The sequence below is a fragment of the Argopecten irradians genome, chromosome 8 (assembly GCF_041381155.1).
Source record: "Argopecten irradians isolate NY chromosome 8, Ai_NY, whole genome shotgun sequence".
NCBI classification, from domain to species: domain Eukaryota; kingdom Metazoa; phylum Mollusca; class Bivalvia; order Pectinida; family Pectinidae; genus Argopecten; species Argopecten irradians.
The window spans coordinates 16,304,108-16,311,347 of record NC_091141.1 but is presented as its reverse complement, the minus strand read 5'-3'; the positions used below and the strand labels follow the sequence as shown (position 1 = coordinate 16,311,347).

Here is a 7,240-nt window from a genome sequence, read left to right as displayed (position 1 = left end):
TATAAGTGCAAAAAATAATACGCACATCCAATCATCTCCAATCGACATGAAGGCCAACCCTGCCAAGTTTCTGGATAAATCCGGACAAATATTGTAGGAGAGGTATCATGTACTGGCCTTGTTACCAATGATGCCCCATCGTTGTTTGCAATGAATATCTTTGGACAGAAACATAGCAAACACTTTCATTTTGTATCTAGTCTAATAATAATAATAGATAATAGCACCAAGGGCCTGACATCCATCTGACAATGCAACCTAAGCACCATGTGAATAGGAAATGATTAAAATGTTTCAATATGTTTACTTTGGCATTTATCTTGGCTGTTTTGAAGGACACTGCAATGCGTGTTCGGAGATATAAAAATAACATTCTTAGGCTCCGCTTCCTTTACATTCAAGTATATATTAGTACAGAAGCTGATGAACTTTTAAAATGTGTTTCATGATGGCAGCTGGCCATATTGGAATTAGGTTTTACCGAAAAAGATAATATTCGGACCATATCAGGATCATTTTAAGGAAATTCGAGATGAAGGACGCGGCGTGTATTACCTTCGCAGACCTATGTACTACTTTCGTAGACTCATGTACTCCACCACGACGACTCCAAACACGCATTTGTACGCATAAATCATATAGGAGTGAAGAATCTTTAATACGCGAATTCCACTCAGATGGTCCATCTATATACTGGGTGTGTATACGTTTGTTGTTCGCGTTGTAGGTCGCGTGAAAACGTATTTCAGAGACATAAACTGATGTTTATAATGATAAGTGTTGTTTGATTTCCATTTTCAATCGACGAAACGAAGTTGATAATAATTTTACTAATATCATTTTGAAAATGTAAAAATAAGATGAGTGCATATACGGAATGACAGTGAAAACTAGATACCATCTATATAGCTATAAAGGAGGAGTGACATGCAGTGTTGTCGTGACGTTATGTTATTGATAATGGTCGTCTCTTTGACATGATTTGGTTTTGATCTTCCTTAACGTTGTGTCAACAGCTTGGGTACCCCCGTGACGTATACATGGTTTTGAAAATTAGACAAACCTCTATCGATCCTGTATTGCCCCTTACGGCTTTCCATTTAACGCCATCCAAACTTATAAAGGCTATGAATGATGTGATATATTGATCTGGCCTCCTTCCCTGTATGATGATCGCTGTCAGAATTGTCAGATAATTCAGTTTGACCTATAATAAATTGGTAATGCAAAATAAGAATTTATTACGAATAATGATGTTAAAACAATGCTAATACACAATTCCAGATCAAGAGTAAATACTTTGTTGATTAAAACTGAATAAAATGTAAATTATAGAAAAATCCTTTGTTGATTTGCATTGCATGAATGAGGCCGCGAATCAATACTTAGCAATGTTTGAAATGTATTGTTATACATACCAGTATATGTAGTATTTTATCTAACGAAATACCGATTACAAATAATACACCAAAATCTTTAATGGCTGCATAGATACCATATTGATAATTACACTCTCACAATTGATTTGTGTAGCATTTGCATGTACAAAGGTATTGATAAACTTTGCATGTAAGTAGAGAAAACTAGCTTCAAACAATCTGGTTACAATAAGGATCACTATCAACAGACTGGTTATAAATATATGTAATTTAATCAGATTGAGCTACAAACGCTGTACGTGTACTTTTCGCATGAAATCATTCGCGGTGGCTATGTGACTACCTTATCATTTTCATATTAGCCACAAGATCAATATAAATGATAGGGATCGCATATTTAAATAATACAGGAAAGTGTAGGTAAATAAAGATTTGACACCTGTGTTCAGGTCAAAATTCCGTAATGGTGTATTGTATTTACCTGTAGGTATTCCGTCTTAGAAGGAGTGGATGGACACCATGCGTAAGGAGGAACATTTCCGATTCTTGCATAGTTTGGTAAGCAGCATTCTTCACGGTAGGCGGACGATGCCGTTAATGATGTGTTTACTATACCTCTGGGTCCGTTTATAAGTAGTTCGCCACAGTAGCATTCTATAAAGGGAATGATAATGGGGATTTCACTATGGAGACATTTTGCAGACAAAAAATATCCTTATTTGCCGTCTGCATTTGTACGAGATCTATCCATATGAACACATATATCATATTTCAAACGAAGTTTCCATAAAAGCTTTAAGCCTTAGTATAAAAGGTTTATTAAATATTATCTTCTGGTATGATAAATAAAAAGATAGCATTTTCGCCAACTTATTTTCTGTGCGCAAACTTTATCTAAACTGAAGGCCAAAAGTTTCACACACAAGGGTGTTGGATAATTATACATGTATTTATAGTCCAATGGTGGACTATGACCTTTCGGTCACCTCAGACAAAGTAACCTATTCTAATCGCCTTTTGTACGTCCCTGCGTCGTGTGTCCGTGAACAATTTACATTTTCTACTTTAATTTTCTGAATTAACTTATTTGATGGAATAAAATTTTCTTCATAAGTTTAAAGTAATTAAGGTCCTCTACAAAAAAATCATGGTTCTTGTGTCTTAAATTAGATTTTTCCCTATAGAGGGGGTCAAATTTTAATATAGTGTAGTGAGGCAAACGCATTAATAAGTCTTATACGCTCAATTTTTATTAAAAAATGAGTCAAATAGGCACATAATTTTTAATAAAAAATAGCACTTTCACATCATATTCATATAGGTCTTGGCTGACCTCCAGGGGCCAGAGGGGCGCGCCAAAATTGTTAAAATTTCAAATTTCAAAAACCTTCACATATGTAACGGAATCCAAAATAAAAGGTCAAATTGATGATATAATCTATATCAAGGGCAGGATGGGCCAATATATAGTGTTTGTATGTATTTGTTTCATGCTCTATCCGGACTAAGGTAACTGCTAAGGCCCATAGGCCTCTTGTTAACTTTGATCAAACTATTTATTTTCATCGTCACATCACAGATTTCAAAGATAATTCAATTGTGGTAGAAACAGATCACATAATTTGGGGTTATTGCATATGGAATTTATTTCACACTCGTAAGTTATTGTTTTAAAAGTTATAAAAGACATTCGCTAGAGCTAGTGTCTTTTGTACCTTTTAAATAACGTTTGAAATACATTCCATATCCAAACATTACTCATTGTGTAACCTCTATGTATCCATTTCAAATGACTGATAACCTCCATTTCCTGTAAGCATCAGTATCTGCATTACAATCAGCAGCTGTAACCTCATGATCTCCTTGCCAATCTGCACCAGATCATTTGTGATATACATTCTGAAAAAGATAATCAACGCTTCATTAAAACAAAATCTGCCTTCTTCATACAATTTGAGGGGGCATACAGACAGTAAAGGAATAAGACGACTGATTTGAACAATGTCATTATAATGTGATCGGTAGCTGTTCGGTTCTACATGGAGACAAACTAAATATTAGCCGCAGCTTACCCCACTTTACACATCGAATACATGCAATACTGTCCTTAAATGACCATAGCAACAAACTAATTCCTACATTCATGGCTCTTTAAAAATGTTTTCATCATTTGTTCATTTTAAACTCATTTTAATGTATTTTATTTGGTTTATAACTTTATGGTCAATAAAGGAATCAGTGATGTATGGACTAAGTTTCGGTGTGTTAATGTCTTTGGAGGCTGCGGTATACATGTATTCGTGTTGCGGCTCCTTGTAATAGCGGTATTCATATCTTTTTATAGTGCTACATGTAACTCATTTAAGCATAGACATCACATACGTACACTTCATCCATAGGTATTAAAATATATAAACCAGCTGCATAACTTCAACGGTTATTTCACTAACACGTTTTCCCCGAAATTGGGTCGTTTTATCAGGCCAATCGAGTTACTCACCTTGATTATAATATTGACATATATTGTCAGACGAGTTTAATACCGATGAATTCATCCGGTCACATTATACTGACAGGTAAACCAGTCGTTCCACACCTTTTAAGCTGAGGGTTAAGCTATATAAACAGTAGCAGAAACTGTCACTTGTGTAGATTGTAGCGTCCTAACCTTGGGGACAGAACCCAGATGCGAATACTCAACTCATGGACAAAAGTGAGGCGGTGTCATGGGAGATGTTAATAAGAAGAAAATCATTTGGGATTAAGCGGAACTATATCATTTGGGCCGTTTTACGGCATCTCAGTGTTAAGCAAAATATTTTGCATGAAGATACCTCAGGGTCAGGTATATATTGTATGCTAATCAGAATATCCTATTTTTATTCTGGGCTTTTGGGTAGTTTTTGCTCCTGAATCAGTGCAGTAGTACGACTGGTTCGTCCGTTGTCAGTATAATGTGACCAGCTGAGGTTTCTTGCTTGGTGTCGTCGGTGACATGCTTCAGTGATACTACTATAGAAAAAGAGCAAGGGTTCTACTGTACAGGAAGACACAAAAGAGGAAAGACAGAAGAGTTTGGGCGAGGAGAAAAAGTCACTTTAGTCATTGAAATGAATATTTGTCCTTATCAAATGACTTTTTCTTCACACCCAAACTCTTCCATCTTTCCCCTTTTCCCCTTCTTTCTTATAATAGACACTTTTGATAAATATATTAAGATTTATTGTGTAACGAATAAATCAATTTATTAAAGGAGCAAAAATTTCATTCAGTTTTGATGGTATGTTAAGTTGTGCAGGTTTGGGGCCATAATTTCGTTACAGCCGGTGTGTGTCATTTCTACCGGAAGTAGTAGCATTTAGTATAACGCGTTCTCTCTTAGTAAGCATGCGCGGTGAACACTTCCTTCTTCGTCGCGGCTTGAACAAATCTTCAAAGAAATATTTTCAGCCCTCCCCTTAAAAACCCTCCCTTTTATTCAGTTTGTAGTCTGCTGCTTTGCTGCTCTTTTTTGTTCCTCTTTCCAGCCACTTTTCGGTATGTGAACAAGAACTGAACACTTGGATGTAAACTGGAAAGGGACCGTGATTAAAACATGGTAATGTTCGGTATGTTGGAGATCCTCGTACCGTGCAATAATGGTAAGGTATCATTGTCAAACGCGTATATTCTTGTCGGCTGTGAAGTGTTAATGGACGTGTTGAATAGAGATTTATATGGCGGGTCCTCGACAAACATGTATATTCTGCACTTATTGATAGTGCTTATTGACATTGTTGCACTTATTGATAGTGCTTATTGACATTGTTGCACTTATTGATAGTGCTTATTGACATTGTTGCACTTATTGATAGTGCTGATTGGCATTGTGTTTGCACTTATTGATAGTGCTTATTGGCATTGTTGCACTTATTGATAGTGCTTATTGACATTGTTGCACTTATTGATAGTGCTTATTGACATTGTTGCACTTATTGATAGTGCTGATTGACATTGAGTGCACTTATTGATAGTGCTTATTGGCATTGTTGCACTTATTGATAGTGCTTATTGGCATTGTTGCACTTATTGATAGTGCTTATTGACATTGTTGCACTTTGCACTTATTGATAGTGCTTATTGACATTGTTGCACTTTGCACTTATTGATAGTGCTTATTGACATTGTTGCACTTTGCACTTATTGATAGTGCTTATTGACATTGAGTGCACTTATTGATAGTGCTTATTGACATTGAGTGAACTTATTGATAGTGCTTATTGACATTGAGTGCACTTATTGATAGTGCTTATTGACATTGAGTGCACTTATTGATAGTGCTTATTGATTGTATTGCTTATTGATAGTGCTTATTGACATTGTTGCACTTATTGATAGTGCTTATTGACATTGTTGCACTTATTGATAGTGCTGATTGACATTGAGTGCACTTATTGATAGTGCTTATTGGCATTGTTGCACTTATTGATAGTGCTTATTGGCATTGTTGCACTTATTGATAGTGCTTATTGGCATTGTTGCACTTATTGATAGTGCTTATTGGCATTGTTGCACTTATTGATAGTGCTGATTGGCATTGTTGCGCTTTGCACTTATTGATAGTGCTTATTGGCATTGTTGCACTTATTGATAGTGCTTATTGGCATTGTTGCACTTATTGATAGTGCTTATTGGCATTGTTGCACTTATTGATAGTGCTTATTGGCATTGTTGCACTTATTGATAGTGCTTATTGGCATTGTTGCGCTTTGCACTTATTGATAGTGCTTATTGAAATTGTTTGCACTCATTGATAGTGCTTATTGACATTTTATTGATAGTGCTTCATTGACATTGAGTTTCACTTATTGATAGTGCTTATTGACATCTTTTGCAGTCATTGATAGTGCTTTATATTCACATTGCTTGCCTTTATTTAAATAGAAAATGAATATTATATTAATTATGTGATTGGAATTAATATTATATTAATTATGTGATTAATGCTTAAGGGCAAATTCTACATTTAGAGAGTTATTTAACTTTTATTGATTAAAGTAACTAAATTTTGGTCAAAAAGAAACAATGTGATGTTAACATAATGGAGTGAATGCTGGTATCCTCATTCATCTCTATTAACTTCTTGGAATATTAAGAAATTTTTGTGATGTTGCAAATTACACCCATTGATGGGGCGGTGCATCAAGTAAAGCCGTGGCCTTAATCGCAGTATGTGTTTCTGTTATCTTTAATAAATATATTTTATTCACTGCTGTCTATTAGGTACATATCTATATAACGTACTCGGGAGAGGACAACACTAAGTTGGGAAAAAATGTGTCCAATTCCTGTTGTCAATAGTTAACGACAATCAAAACACGTTTAAAAAAGCAAGATACAATACGAATTTACTGCAATATCTCAATCACACATACATTAACACACACACAGTACCACACTCACGCGAGGCGGTCCTTACATGACCCTGGCTGTTCATAAGACGTTAATTTCAAACAAATAATGTGGTGAGATAACTTGATGAACGAAACACTTTAAATTAAATTCATTGTTATAGAAATGTATTTAGCCCCAGTGTGTAGATTGTACAGTGCATATGGTGGATATACAACGGATAGGACAGCCCATTCAAAATGAGTAATTTCGCTTGTAAAATGTACATGTACTATGTGACCAATATATTTGTGTTCTCATTTTAAAATTTTTAATGAACATAATCTCTTATTAGACATCTTATAAAATCTTATAATTCGGAAAGCTGATTGAGCAATACGTGCGCGCACGCAAAGAATATGCTTGCGGGAGATAGAAAACCATGTCATTTTGAGACTCACGCTAGAGTTCTCATCCATAGCTCAGTCTCA

The 7,240-nt window shown here is 35.2% G+C and overlaps 1 long non-coding RNA gene across 1 annotated transcript; it reads right to left on the bottom strand.

Moving 5' to 3' along the window:
• LOC138329497 (uncharacterized) lies at window positions 1-3,280 on the bottom strand. Its single transcript, XR_011209459.1, has 4 exons — window positions 3,181-3,280; window positions 1,861-2,033; window positions 1,064-1,207; window positions 1-158 (listed from the first exon to the last, which is right to left on the bottom strand). It is a non-coding gene; the product is annotated as an uncharacterized lncRNA (long non-coding RNA).
• Window positions 3,281-7,240: the final 3,960 nt, after the last annotated feature.